This window comes from Bubalus kerabau, chromosome 3, assembly GCF_029407905.1.
Source record: "Bubalus kerabau isolate K-KA32 ecotype Philippines breed swamp buffalo chromosome 3, PCC_UOA_SB_1v2, whole genome shotgun sequence".
Taxonomy (NCBI): domain Eukaryota; kingdom Metazoa; phylum Chordata; class Mammalia; order Artiodactyla; family Bovidae; genus Bubalus; species Bubalus kerabau.
The window spans coordinates 185,119,827-185,134,890 of NC_073626.1; the positions used below are offsets into that span (position 1 = coordinate 185,119,827).

The 15,064-nt window shown below is 51.8% G+C and overlaps 1 protein-coding gene across 1 annotated transcript in view; it reads right to left on the minus strand.

The window, feature by feature from the left end:
* Window positions 1-9,283, minus strand: part of ALPL (alkaline phosphatase, biomineralization associated) — a 63,740-nt gene extending 54,457 nt beyond the window's left edge. The window contains exon 1 of the mRNA XM_055574231.1: window positions 9,144-9,283. The gene's annotated coding sequence lies outside the window, so the exon portion shown is untranslated. The remainder of the gene's footprint in view (window positions 1-9,143) is intronic.
* Window positions 9,284-15,064: the final 5,781 nt, after the last annotated feature.

Consider the following 15,064-nt stretch of genomic DNA (forward strand, 5'->3'; position numbering starts at 1 on the left):
CTTTTGAGTCATTTCCCCCCCTTGAAAAGTGGGCTGTTAGAAGGATTAAAAGCACGAATGTATAGAAGCATTTAGCTGAGTGGCTTGGTGCCTAACAGATATTCAGTAAATGTTAATAACTCATCATTACTATTCTACTACTACAGATATTATTATGGAGGGTAGGGGAAGGGGTGAGTGGAACTCTTTCCAAGAGGGATCCAAAACCAGCCTCTTTCTTCTCAGTCTTAACAAGCCTGGGTTGTGACCAGCCTCAGAAGCCCACCGCCGCCCCCCACCTTCTCTGAGGAATGGACAGGGACACAGCCGGGTGCTCCGTGGCAGGACTCCACCCCACACCCGAGGTGAGTTCTGGGGCGGTCTAGCTCAGGGTTCCTCCAGCTTTCCCAGACCAGGAAAGAAAGATTAAAGAGCATAGAGACCAGGGCACCACCCTGGGCCTGTCCCTTCTCGTCGCTGTTCACACAATGCCTAAGTCGAATTTGGTTCAGGATGTCTTTCCATTTGGTGTGTGCCAACTCTATTGAGTGAATAATGGCTGCCTGGATGACTGCATTTAGAAGGGACCTGAGGTTTAGAAGGAAAGAGAACAGTGGTTGATTAGTAACGTCTGACATGTATAACACAGGAGAAGGGGCGGTACGCATGCCAACTATTTGGCCACACATGAACTAGAAAAGGGAGAAGGCAATGGCACCCCACTCCAGTACTGTTGCCCGGAAAATCCCATGGATGGAGGAGCCTGGTAGGCTGCAGTCCATGGAGTTGCTAAGAGTCAGACACGACTGAGCGACTTCACTTTCACTTTCCACTTTCATGCATTGGAGAAGGAAATGGCAACCCACTCCACTGCTCTTGCCTGGAAAATCCCATGGATGGAGGAGCCTGGTGGGCTGCAGTCCAGGGGTCGCTAAAAGTCAGACACAACTGAGTGACTTCACTTTCACTTTCCACTTTCATGCATTGGAGAAGGAAATGGCAACCCACTCCAGTGTTCTTGCCTGGAGAATCCCATGGATGGAGAAGCCTGGTAGGCTGCAGTCCATGGGGTCGCACGGAGTCAGACACGACTGAAGCGACTCAGCAGCAGCAGAACTAGAAAAGTCCTAACACTGACTCCCTGGAACAAGCCATAGTTGTCAGGCAGGGTAACCAAAAGCCAAGGAGGGGAAGGGACTTGCCCAAGGTCACATAGCTTGAAATGGCAGGGCTGGGATTTGAACACAGGCCCCTCTGGGTTTTTGAGGATGCTGCCTGCTAGGGTCATCGTGTCCTCCCTTTGACTACAAGAGGGGATGTCCAGGCCAAAGCCCATTGTTTGGGAGAACATAAGCCACTGCCCAACCAGGAGTGTGCCTATGCTGGGTCCCCTCCATCTGACACGGCCCACCCCAAATGACTCTGCAAACCCCAGAGACAGATGGTTCTACTGAAAACAGATATATACAGCAAGGGCTTGTATCCAGACAAAAATCTGAATCCAGATGCTAATCTGACGGAAGGCATGAGACCTAAATTTGAGTCTCATTGCCACTTTCTAGCTGTATGACCTTGAGAAAGTTACTCAGCTTCTCTGAGCTCAAATTTTCGCCTCTATAAAACAGAGAGGATAACAAGTTAAATAAGGTCATTAAAAGTGATTTGCTCAGTTCCTGACAAGAGTTAAGACCTTAAACCGGGGGTCCTCAACCTCCAGGATCTAATGCCTGATGATCTGAGAGGCAGCTGATATAACAATAATACAAATAAAGTGCACAATACATGTAACGCACATGAGTCATCTGGAAACCATCGCCACCACCCCTCCCATCCTGCCACCCGTGGAAAAACTGTCTTCCACGAAACCAGTCCCTGGTGCCAAAAATGTTGGGAACCACTGCCTTAAATGTTAGTTGGAAGGATGAGGTCAAGGGGAAAAATTAAAACACACGGCATTTTCACAAAAGTGAACTCAAGTGATGAAGGCGAGAGCTCAGATAAGCTGTTCAGAGAATCTATTTATCTCTGATTATCTTGCTAGGCTAGCTAAAGCTGAAACATGAATTACTAGATTTGATGATTTCAAAACAAGGAACCAAACCCTTCTAGGAAGATAGATTGTGTCATTCATACCACAAAGAAGGAAGCAGCCTTGAATGGGCGGATTGGCAATGGCAGGAGATGAATGTGTGCATTTCCCACTTCCCAGCGGGCTGACTCAGCTTCCTCATCTGTAAAGTGGGAATAATTGCACCTGCCACACAGGGCTGCTGTTTAGATAAATGAGCGGTTCCAGGAGAGGCGCTGAGCGCCACCGGGCATGGCAGTGTTAGCGAGTGTGTGTGTGGGTGGCAGAGGGGAGCGCGCTGAATTAGGCAGGAAAGACAGGGCAGCTATCGAGGTGCTAAGAAGGAGTGAAGGGAGGGGGGTCTCAGAGTCAGCTGACACACTTTCTAGCCAAAACGGTGGCAGGTGAGAAAGTTATTAACTCCTGTATTTAAGAGGCCGGTGGAGGAAGAAAGAGATGAATGATGCTCAGAGAGGCCGCGCCTGACGCAGCTGAGTGACAGTCAGCCTAGAGGACCAACCCAACAGTGACCTGACCGCCTCAACCTGAGAGCTGCCGGTGGCCACGCTGTTGTTCTGTGGACAAAGTGAAAGGTCCCTCAGAGCAGGCAAGAACTTGACTTAACAGAAAGTCACATGGCAGACCCTTCTAAAGGTGGGACTTACTTGTTTTCAGATAAAAGCCACCTAAACACTTTTTTTTAAAGAACATCAAATGTTTCCTGAGCTTTGCCTGGCAGCTTGCAGACCTGGCTGGGTGAAATTAATCCACTTGAATCACAGACTGAGATCTGGGAGGATGAGAATGCTTCTCTCGAATGAGCCTGGGGGTCAGCACCTCACCACAGGGTCGCTAAGGAAACAGCCTTTGTTGCCCCTCCCCTCTCTCCCTTCCCAGGTCAGGGCAGGGTGACCGAGCCACCAAGGGGAGGGATTTGGACCTAAGATATCCTTTTGGAGCCTCAACTGCAAAACAGCAGGGTGTGAGGGCCAGGGGAGGTTCAAGGATGATGGGGAAATTGCATGGTACCCAGCGGGTACTCACAAAAATGCTACTTCCCACTCAAGGTCATTTCTGAACTCCTTTGCGGGTGCAAGGACCAGGGGCCCTGTGGCTGCTATCAGGAATCAGGGCTCTCCCCGTTCACCTTGTAACCCCCAGAGCAGTTTGCTTGTGGAGACCTTCTAGAATCTCAGCTGCCTCCAGAGTCTTTCATGCTCAGTCGCTAAGTTGTGTCCAACTCCTTGCAACCCCAGGCTCCTCTGTCCATGGGATTTTCCCAGGCAAGAATACTGGCATGGATTGCCATTTCCTTCTCCAGGGGATCTTCCTGACCCAGGGATCGAACCCACATCTCCTGCATTGGCAGGCGGGTTCTTTATCACTGAGCCACCAGGGAAGTTTACCAGGAGCTTTAACCATGAGACTTCACGGCTTTCCTCACTGTCGAGCTCAGACACGGCGATCTGGAGATCTCTGCTGCAGCTGTTATGCTGCCTGTTACCCGTGGGCCTCGGCCCCTGGAGAAGGGAATGGCAACCCACTGCAGTATTCTTGCCTAGAAAATCCCATGGACAGAGGAGCCTGGTAGGCTACAGTCCATGGGGAGGAGACTGTAGCCTACCAGGCTCCACTGTCCATGGGATCGCAAGGAGTCAGACACAACTGAGCAACTTCACTTCACTTTAGGCCCCCAGAAAAGGGGAAAAAACAGACCACTGTGGCTTCAGAGTGCAGGATGGTGCTTCCTGTCTGTGAAGTATCACCAGCGCACAGGGCTGTTGGGAGCACTAGATGTCAAGGGAGTCCCTTCCCTGATGGGGCTGCGGAATCTCTAGTCTGAAGCACCCAGGGTTGCCTGTCCCCAAGGGGGTGGACCCCAGGCCCAGCTCCCTAGCTCCCTAAAAACTGACAGGCTGATGCTCGGTCAGCCCCCGAACTCTCGAGCCCTTAGCCCCTTCCCGGGACCAGTAAAGCAGGAAGAGAGCGCCCTCGTCCTGGCTGACATGTTCCAGAGATGCTGCCAGGCCCCAGAAGAGGGGCTGGGGTCCGTTATGCCCCACATTCCGCCCCCGAGCGTGATGGCCAGCTCGAGCCACATGCACCTAGCTCAGAAACTGCACACTCAGAAGGCAGGCCGGGAATGGCAACGAGATGAAGGGGCTGGGTGTGAGAGCAGGGCGCAGAGGGGACTGTGGTCAAGAGGACGGACCGGCTGCTGATCGGCTCCAGCCACCGCGGCCAGGCGGGATGCAGCCCAGCGTGGCCACATCTTTTGATCTTCCCAGAGAAACCAGAACCCTTAGTTTTATGTAAAACGAAATCACTTGTTTTCACAACACCAACAACTAAATCCAAGTTTTAAATCACTGTAGGAGTCAACAATTCCCCTACCCCCACCCCCTGCTGCCCCAGGAGGGCAGTTTGCAACTGACCTACCATAACTTCAGCCACAGATGTTTGAGGACCAACTCAAATTAAATCAGACCCACTCCAAGTCTTAGGGATGTCCCAAATCCCCAGCTCATGCCCTTCGGGCATCCTGGGATACAGACACGGACCCTGAGGCTCAGAGAGGGCAAGTGACTTGCCCAAGGTCACGCAGGCAGGTAGCACCAGTTCAACGGCTTAACCTCTGTCCTGAGTTGCAGATTTTTCCCACCAACTCACACCAACTGTATCCTTAACAATTCTTTTTTTTTTTTTAACATTTCAATAATTTTATATTCCAAATATGTCATTATTTTTTGAAGAGTCTTTATGTTGAAATTCCACATATTTAATCCATTATTAAAATGTAAAACTATATTAACAAAATTTGTTTAAAATTTTATATATTTGAAGACTCTAAGATCTCCTTATTTTTGTCCCTCAGACCAGAGACATTTTTAGTGGTAATATTTTTTAGTATCTTTTTTGTATCACCTACTATCTACCCATCAAACATGTTTGTTGCTTTCCTCTAAACTGTCTCCCTGCCCCTCATTTTACCAGCAATTCTTTCTTTTAAAAAATAGATATATATTGAAGTTATGCCATGGAAATAGTACACACCAAAATCAAGACAGTGGATACTTTTCAGAAAGGTCATGGGAGACCCTGGGCAAGCCCTTATTCTCTCTGGACGTCAGTCTCCCTGGTCTGCAAAGTAGCCAGTTGACAGAAGCAGCCTTTAAATGCCTTCCAACTCTGAAATTCTAGGCATCTATGAGGTCTCTTCTGCAGCCAGTACTTTGTGGCCTCAGATGAACATAAAATAGTAATAATAATAATAATGGGGAGGACAAGTCCACGGTAGCCAGGAAGGAACACTACAATTTTTAGTGAAACTTGACTCTTAGTTACTGGAATTCAGAAAGAACGATGTAAATACCCAGGCAGTTTAACCACCATCCAACAGTTAAACAAAAACACATCTGGTTTGACTTCATTTTCCTCAACTCTTCCCCCGCCCCTGAACCCCCACCCTCGTCTCGATTTTACCCCTTAATTTGAGAAGTCAAATTAAATGCAAACAATTGATTTCATGCCACAATGAGGCTGAGAATTCCAGCATGGAAAACTTTAAGCATGATGTTTTTCTGGGAGCAATTAGGAAATGTTGGGGGATGGCATGAGGGGGTGGAAAAATAGGAAGACTATTCTTGAATGTTATTTGGACACCGAGCATCAGAGAAGAGTTGTCGGATGCCTACTAGGAACCCAGCACTTAAAGAGGTCAAGTGAGTTGCCTCAGGTCACACAGCTAGGATTGGAACCCAAGGTGTTGATCCTAAAGCCATTCTTTTGCCTCCTGTCGAGGCCTTTGTAACCTACACAGGGCCTTCCCTCTGGCCCTCATGAATCACCTGGTAGCAGCCAGAAATGTCTCACAGAGAATATTAACTTCTCAACAACAATCCCGAACAGTGGTCATTTCCAACTGAGCCATTCAATGGTGAAAAACCATTATAATCTTGCAAACCCTTCACAACTCTGCAAACTATATATTATTAACCCATATGATGGATGATTTCCTCACCTAAGGCTCAAAGAGGGAAAGAAACTTGTCTAGAGTCATACAGCAGTGCTGGGAATGAACCTCCAATCTACTGCCCACAGCTGCCCTCTAAAAGCAATCCTGTGGACTGTAGCCTGCCAGGCTCCTCTATGCATGGGATTCTCCAGGCAAGAATACTGGAGTGGGTTGCCATGCCCTCCTCCAGGGGATCTTCCTGGCCCAGGGATGGAGCCCACGTCTCTGATGTCTCCTGCATTGGCAGGCGGGTTCTTTACCACTAGCGCCACCTGGGAAGCCCTCAAAAAAGTAAGGACATCTCTAAAAAAAAAAAAACAAAAATACACACTGTACAGCCTAGCTCCAGCCTGCGGAGGACGAGGACCACGACGTAGCACTGGAAAGCTGAGTTTGCATTCCTGTGGCCACACGGAGATTTTGAGTGCTGGTCCTCAGCCCAGCTTGCTCACTCTCCCCGTAATGTTCTCTTCAAGCTCTGAGTTTTGTATTAATAACTCCAGCTGGACCTATTCAAAGTGAGCACTCTGAGCTGTGCCATTGGATCCTACCCCTGGATTAGGAGGCCTCATCCCCAAAGACGTATACAATACCAATATCACTGGAGCTGGTTCCCAGGGCTCCAGCCCCAGCTCCCCAGGTAGCATCTCTTGTTCTTGAACAAGTCACCTCCCTTCTCCAGGACGGGTTTCTTCATCTGTAGGACTGCATCCAGTTTGCAGGGTTGGTCGGGTATGTAACGACAGGTAGGGCTTGAGTATGGTTTCACCTCACTTCAAAGCTGGGACACATCCAGGCGGAAGGGACTCTGGCGGTTCAGTCCCAGGCCTGTTCCCAACACCGAGCTCCAGGCTCCTGGCCAAGGCTGAGTCTAGGATGACAGGAGGTGGCATCTGACTGTGAGCAAGGCAGACACCGTGCCACTCGACAACACAACCCATCAGGGAATGGGCAGGGGCCAGGCGGTGGGTGACAGGTTTCCAGGGTTCGGGGCGAGACAAAACCCTACACCCCATCTCAAGTTTGCATTTTCCATTGAGATTAGAGCTGATGAGAGCCAAAATTTTCTTAAGCACACAGGCACCAGCTCAACACTTTGCATACGTTAATCATACTATTTACTAATCTCAGCTAAAAGGAGGAGACTGGGGCAGGACAGGCAACAGAATTTGTCCCAGGTCACACAGCTAGGTTGCCTTTTTCTATTAGTGAAAACGAAAGGTTGGCTGATCCCTTTTACCCATGTTACTGCCTGTTAATCTCCTTGCTTGTGAATTGCTTGATTCCTTTTCTAAAGTGTCAGTTGCAGAGCCTGAAAAAGTTTTGTTATACAAGTGTGCAGATGTCTGTGTAATTTATCTCTGCATTCCCAGCACCTAGAACAGGGTTTGGGTCATTAATAAATGTTTGTTGAATGGAGACGGCGTTCTGTTTCTGCCCTCAGTTCAGTTTTGTTGCTCACAACAGTCTTATGAGAGAGGTACACTCCCTTATCTTACAGGTGGGGTCACAGATACAGACAGGGGCTATCACTGAAGCCTCTGTCTCACTCCAGGGGCTGGGAAGTTGGGAAGCCTCGTCCAAGAACCGTTTCTGCTTATGGAGTTCAGATGTATTGAAGTTCAGGAAGAGAAAAGGAGACACAGAGACAAGAGTGGAGGGGAGAGGACAGACAAGAGTGGGAGACGAGGGGAGACAAGAGTGGGCAGGGAGTGGAGAGTAGGGTGGGGAAGACACCCTGGGGAGGTCTAAAGATTGGAAGACAGGTCTAGGGCGTAGGGGGAGGCAAGACTGAACACCAGAAGAGTCAGAAGGAAGAACCAAGATCAGCCCCTCATCTCTTGGGTTTGTGTAGAAGTAGCAGAGGGATATGGTTGTAGGTTTAGAGTCTGGCTTCAAATCCTGGCCTCAGACTTGCTTAACTTCTTCAGGCCTCAGTTTCCCTGTTTGTAAAGGAGATGATGCATGTCGAGTGTTGGAGCCTGGCACGCAGTAGGTGTTCAAAAAACGGTCGCTGTCAACTTTGCAGGTGTGGGAGCCCACCCCCTGCCTCCCAGGGAAGCCGGGCCCACCTGAAGCCTTTTCTTTCCGAGAGCCCAGAGGCCCTTTCTGGCCAGAGAACTGCCCAGTCTTGAGATCTCCTCCTCCACCCACAAGCCGCTGTAAAGACCCCTCCCCCAGCCCCATTTTGCATTGAAAAAGGGTCTGAAGAGACAATGCGGGGGAAGGATGGAGCTCCGCTCAGCTACCCGCCCCACCATTGCGACCAGGCTTTTAACCTTTTCTTAATCAAGAAGAGTTGCAGGAACCCACCCCGGGCCAGCCGCTCACCTGCCTACGCCCAGAGACGGATCGCTGCAAACTCCCCCAGCTTCGGGGGCTTCCAGAGCTCGGCCCCAAGACCGCTGCGCCCCCCGGCTACAACTTCCAAACAGACTCCAACACGCCGGATGTCCGTCCCCCGCCGCCCCCCCACGCCCCCTCCCCGCCCCCCTGCGACTCCCGGACCCAAGTGCCTTCCTCTCTGTACCGTTCCCAGCTCCGGCCCAAACTACTTTTGAAGCCCACCCAGGCAGACCAGCCCCCTCCTCTGGCGGCTGTGCCAAGATCTCGAGACGGCTAGATGGCTGGCAGTTCTGGGGTGGGCAACCCAAGTCTCTTGATCGCGGACCAAGGGGGCGCCGCAGAAGCCGCTCAGCCACTGGGCAACGGGAGGCGGTGCCGAGACTGAAGATGGGGGTCTCAGGCAGCGGCGGGGAGACCGCAGGGCTGCAGCGGCCGACTCGAGCGCAGTCAGCCCGCCTCGCCGGCTCCGCTGGGGCCACGTCCACTTTCTGGGCCCGCCCAGTGCGCCCGCCGGGAGCCGCGGATGCGCGCGAGCGCGGGAGCGGGACAGGTGGCTGGAGGTTCCGAATGGGCTGCCTTGGGCGGTGTTGGGGGGGGGGCGCGGAGGGCCCGGCCCGGCCCCTGATGTCCAGCCTCGCCGCCCTCTCCCGGCGAGGGGAGGATGAGGAAAGGGGGCCTGGGACGCTCCACATCCCGGGGGTCCTGGAGAGCCAGGAACCAGCGTCGAGTCTTTACCTGCGCAGAGTTCGTGGGCGAAGGTCCGTCCCGGCGCAAGGGACGCAGGGTCGGTGCTCTGGGAGCGCGGACGCGGAGGGGCGGGAGCGCGACGCTGCCCGGGCCAAGTACCCCGCGGGCTTATAAAGGCGATCGCGGGGCTCGCGCGCGGCCGGGGCAGCCCTCCCCGGCCCCCGCCCCCGCCTCCGCCCCCGCCCCCGGCCCGGGCCCCGGCCCTCCCCTCCCCCGGCCCGGGCCCTGCCGGCCGGTCGCGCCGCGCGGCCAGCGCGCCGCCTGCCGGGCAGCGGGGCGCCCTCCGTCTTCCTGAGCCCCGGCTCCGCTCCCGCCCTGGCGCCGGGTTGGGGCGGGCGCTTCCCAGCGAGGCCACGCTCTGTCCTTTCTCTCCGCGAGCTCCGGCTCTGATTCCGTCTCTTTGGGGTTGTCCTTATCCTTGGCTCCAACTTCCTGCTGTGTCTCTTTGTGGCTGTGTCTTTCGCGCCCTCTGACTTGTCTGCCTCTCTGTCTGACAACCCACCTGGCTCTGTTTGGGACCTATGTCTCTCCCCATCTCTGTGCACGTGTCTCTCGGCCGCTGTCCACCCGTGTGTGTGACTCTCCTCCCTGTCCCATCCCGCCTTCCCACTCCAACCAGACCACTGGCCTGGCCCTTTCTCCGCTGGCCTTGGGCTCTCTCCTCTGCTCAGCAGAGGAAACGGAGGGATACCTCCGGGGGTGGCTTGGGGAGGGGAGCCCCCTCTCCTGGACGGGGACTGTTCCCTCTTTGTCCTTAGAGCCAGCCAGGGTTCCTGCTGACTGCATTCCATCCAGAGGTGAGGACCTGCCTCCCCAGTGACTAGAGGAGGAAGCCCACACCAGGTGGAATCAGACAGCCCAGGTTCAAAACTCCGCCCTGGTGACCTTGGGCAAATCACTTGAGCCCTGTGGCCTGGCCGGCCCCTTAACCCGCAGAGGTCAGCTCCCCCAGCTGCCCTTATCACATGCTGTTGTTGTTGCTGTTCAGGTGTTAAGTTGTGTCCGACTCTTTGGGATTCCATGGACTGCAGGACACCAGGCTCCGCTGTCCTCCGCTATCTCCACTGTCATATGCTGAGAGGCAGACTAATATGAGACAGTGGTTGAAAAGTGCACAGGAAACTCTAAAAGCTCTCAAAGATAAAGGGAGGCGGGGCAGGACTGGAGGAGACTGAGGCCTGAGCAGAGAAGCTGTCAGTACCGGCAGAACCAGTTGAGTCACTAAGTCGGGTCGGAGTCACCGAGACCCCATGGTCTGCAGCACACCAGGCTCCTCTGTCCATGGGATTTTCCAGGCAGGAATACTGGAGTGAATTGCCATTTCTTCTCCAGGAGATCTTCTTGACCCAGGGATCGAACCCATGTCTCTTGCATTGGCAGGCCGATTCTTTACCATCTGAGGCACCAGGAAAGTCCTGGCCCAGAATTCTCTATCTTACCTAGGACATGCCGACCTTGGGCCAGTCATCTTGCATGCATTTTCTCCCAACAACCCCATTTTAGAGAGGAGAAAACAGAGGCCCAGACAGAGCATGAAGACAGCTTGTCAGTATACTGGAACCAGAACTGGGGACTAGCACCAAAGACCAAGAGTGTCTTTGTATTTTTCTTTTTTCTTGTATTTTTAGCAACTGATATTACTTCTTTATTTATAGGAGTGATATGAAGCGTCCTTCCTGACATAAGTTTGTTTTTAGAAAGTGAATCAAAACATTGATTAAATATTATTTATGTATTCAATGAGTTAGATTATTATGGCAAAAATCATGGAGGTGGTCAATGAATCAAGTTTGGGAAACAACACTTTTGCATGAGAAATGGTGAGTGAAGGCATTCAGAACGGAGCCTCAAACCTTGGAGGGGTTCTGTAAGTGCTCACAAACTCCAAGGAAGGGGTTAGGGATACAAAGAGACTTGAGATGATGTCATTGTTAGTGAGCCAGGGGCATATTCCCACACGTCCCAGCCTGAACAGAGGCTGGGGGGCTGAGGCAATAGCAACTTGGATGGACCTCGTTTCACCGATTATGGGCCCCCACGCCTGCCCTTGACTTCTGACCTCCCCAAAACTGTTAGGGGATGGACACTTCTAGTTGCACCTCATGGCCAGCATTGGCCCCTGTGTCTGAGCGATTTTCCCAGGTACCACTGGCTGAATGGCTAAGAATGGATGCTTTTGAATTGTTGTGCTGGAGAAGACTCTGGAGAGTCCCTTGGACAGTGAGATCAAACCAGTCCATCCTAAAGGAAATCAACCCTGAATATTCATTGGAAGGGCTAACGCTGAAACTGAAGCTCCAATACTTTGGCCGCCTAATGGAAATAGTAGACTCATTGGAAAAGACCCCGATGCTGGAAAGATTGAAGGCAAAAGGAGAAGGGGATGGTAGAGAATGAGATGGTTAGATAGCATCACTGACTCTATGGACATGAATTTGAGCAAACTCTGGGAGACAGGAGAGGACAGAGGAGCCTGGCGTGCTGAGAGGAAAGGAACTAAGAAAACTGAAACAGGAGCTTGCCTAGTGGTTCAGTGGTTAAGAATCACCTGCCAATGCAGGGGACACAGGTTCAGTCCCTGAGCCAGGAAGATCCCACGTGCCTCAGAGCAGCTAAACCTGTGCACCAACTCCCGAGCCTGTGCTCGAGAGCCCGCGGGCTGCAGCTACCGAAGCCTGCACACCCTGGAGCCTGTGCCCCACGACAAGAGGAGTCACCGAGATGAGAAGCTCTTGCACCACAACTAGAGAGGAACCCCCACTCATCGCGACTAGAGAAAGCCCACTCACAGCAACGAAGACCCAGCACAGTCAAAAACAAATAGAAAACTGAGGCAATATCATTAAACCAAGGGTGGTACCGCCCAACATTACCAAGTGCTGACTTCGTGTGAGGCTCTGGTCCTATACGAGTCTTTGTACACATTAACCCAGCTAATGCTCACAACAGTCCTACCGAGTAGGGGCTTTTATTCCCACTTTACAGATGAGAAAACAGGCACATACGAGCTGTCATTTGCAGAAGTGCCCAACAGCCTGGTGTAAAGCTCTTTACAGGTGAAATTTTGTTGACTTCTCTCTGTAAGACTGAGGCACGGTCGTTAATGTCACCCTCGCTTTTCAAATGAGGAAGCTCTTGGCTCAGAGAGGCTTAACAGCTTATTCTTTCAAGAATATTCACAGGGTGCCTGCTCAGTGCAGGCACTGTGCTAGGATCTGGAGACACAAATGAGCAAGACAGAGACGTCTGGCCTCATGGAACTGACATTCCAGTTAAGGAAGACAGATAATAATCAACGTTATAGTTAAGTAAGTTATATGTAAATTCGAAGATGATAAAGGAATGAATAAAGAACTAGAGCAGATATTAGGCAGAGGAGGCGTGCTGGGAAGGGGACAGATTGTGGCATAAGAGTGTTCAGGGGAGAGAAGACGAGGGAATTCCCAAGCATTCTTTAACAAGGAGACCCAACTCCTCTCTGGGATGCGTCTGCTGGGAAGCAGACTGTGGACAAGAGGCCAACTAGCAATATCTCTCTCTGTCTCTGGGCTTCCCAGGTGGTGCTAGTGGTAAAAAACAAAACAAAACAAAACAAAAAAAACCCCGCCTGCCGTTCCATTCCTGGGTCGGGAAGATCCTCTGAAGAAGAGCATGGCGACCCACTGCACTATTCTTGCCCAGAGAATCCCCATGGACAGAGGAGCCTGGCGGGCTACAGTCCATGTGATCGCAAAGAGTCAGAGACAACTGAAGCGACTTAGCATGCACACATGCTCCATCCCTGCTGAGACACGTCAAGGAAGAAGCCAACCCTTAAACCGAGGGCAGGGGCGTGCTCTGAGCCAAGGCCACTTGTTAGAGAAGATAGAAGCCAAGAGAAGGCCTTCCTGAGGCCACCCAGCCCACCAGGGAGAAGTCAGGCTGCCTGTGGGGAGTAACAGTGTTAGCCGCTCAGTCATGCCTGACTCTTTGCGACCCCATGAACGGTAGCCCACCAGGCTCCTCTGTCCGTGGAATTCTCCAGGCAAGGACACTGGAGTGGATTGCCATGCCCTTCTCCACAGGACCTTCCCTACCCAGGGATCGAACCCGGGTCTCCTGCATTGCAGGCAGATTCTTTATTGTTTCAGCTATAGGCAAGGCCTGAGCTTTTTTGTTTGGGGTTTTTTTTTAATCATTTGCTGCTGCAGTTGCTGATTATTTTTTTAAAAATAATTTTATGTAAGTATTTATTCTTGACTTGCTGGGGCTCTTGTTGCTGAGCAAACTTTTCTCTAGTTGCGGCAAGTGGGGCCTTGTCTCAGTTGCCGTGTGTGGTCTTCTCTCTGCGCTGGCTTCTCCCGTCGCCCTTCCTGAGTTCCAGAGCCCCGGCTCGATAGTTGTGGCTCCTGGGCTTAGCTGCTCTGCAGCGTGTGGGATCTTGCCCGTTCAGGATCGACCCCGAATCTCCAGTATTGGCAGGCAGGCAGACTCTTTACCACTGAGCCACCAAGGAAGGCCCTCACCTGAGCTTTTGAGCAGTGCTGACAGTCCTTCCCAGGACCAGCTCTAGCTTCAGCCCTAGTCCCAGACTGCCCCCTCCCCAGTTCCGCCCCCGCGTGCGCCATGCCACCTTGAGCCTCATCCTGGCTCAGCCCTCCTCTTCTCCGTCTCAGGCCGGGTCTCCCAGGCAGTGCTAACCCAAGCTTCCAGCTCATCGGCAGTCCCAGCCCCCTCGCACACCTCCCCACCGCCCGCCCCCCTTCCCTGGTAGTCAGCCCCGTGCCCAGTACCCTAAGAAATGACCAGAGAGTGTCCCCCAGCCCCCACTGTACTTAAAGGAAGCCTTCCTCACAAAACCCTGGGGCGCCCGCCCTGTGAGAAAACCCCATTGTCTGAGGAACAATGTCTCTATTTTCTCCTTTATTTCTAAAGGGACTTGTGAGCAGGCTCCAAGCTCCAAGACAGAGAGTGCTGCTTCCTATTCTCAGCCCTGGAAAAGGCTGCAGGCCAAAAGGAAGGGTCAAGGCTGTCTGCTGGGGGCTGGATTCCAGAGATCAGAGCAGATTCAGGCAGGCCCAGCCATAGCAGTCCCGTGGCATTTCCAGAATGGAGACAGGAAGGAAAGCATCCCAAATAAGTAGGAAGAGAGGCTGTACCCAGGGTGGCGGAGAGATCTCCTCCCCTCCTTTCCCCACCACATACTTACAGGACTTGGATCCCCTCTGATAAAGTCTTTCTGAAGATTCATCCATGCTCCTGGCTGTCCATCCCTCTCCCTGTCTTCAATGGACACATCTGAGATGGGCCTTGGAGGTGCTCCCCCGGGGACTGTATCACTTTTGCCTCCCACTTCCTGTTAGATGCAAACTTGAGGGCCCAAGAATACTTTAGGGCTTGGACGATGGCAAGCTGATATTTGGCAGCTTGGGGATTTCTTTAGCAATGTTCTGAAAGGATTATGGCTCTTATAGCAAATAGATCAGACACCTACTAAGCCTACAAAACCATCCCCAAGAAAAAGAAATGCAAAAAGGCAAAATGACTGTCTGAGGAGGCCTTACAAATAGCTGAGAAAAAAAGAGAAGCTAAAGGCAAAGGAGAAAAGGAAAGATATACCCATCTGAATGCAGCGTTCCAAAGAATAGCAAGGAGAGATAACAAAGCCTTCCTAAGTGAACAATGCAAACAAATAGAGGAAAACAATAGAATGGAAAAGACTAGAGATCTCTTCAAGAAAATTGAAGATACCAAGGGAACATTTCATGTAAAATGGGCACAATAAGGTACAGAAACGGTATGGACCTAACAGAAGCAGAAGATATTAAGAAGAGGTGGCTAGAATACACAGAACTATCCAGAAAAATCTTAATGACCCAGATAACCACGATGGTGTGATCACTCACCTAGAGCCAGACATCCTGGAGTGC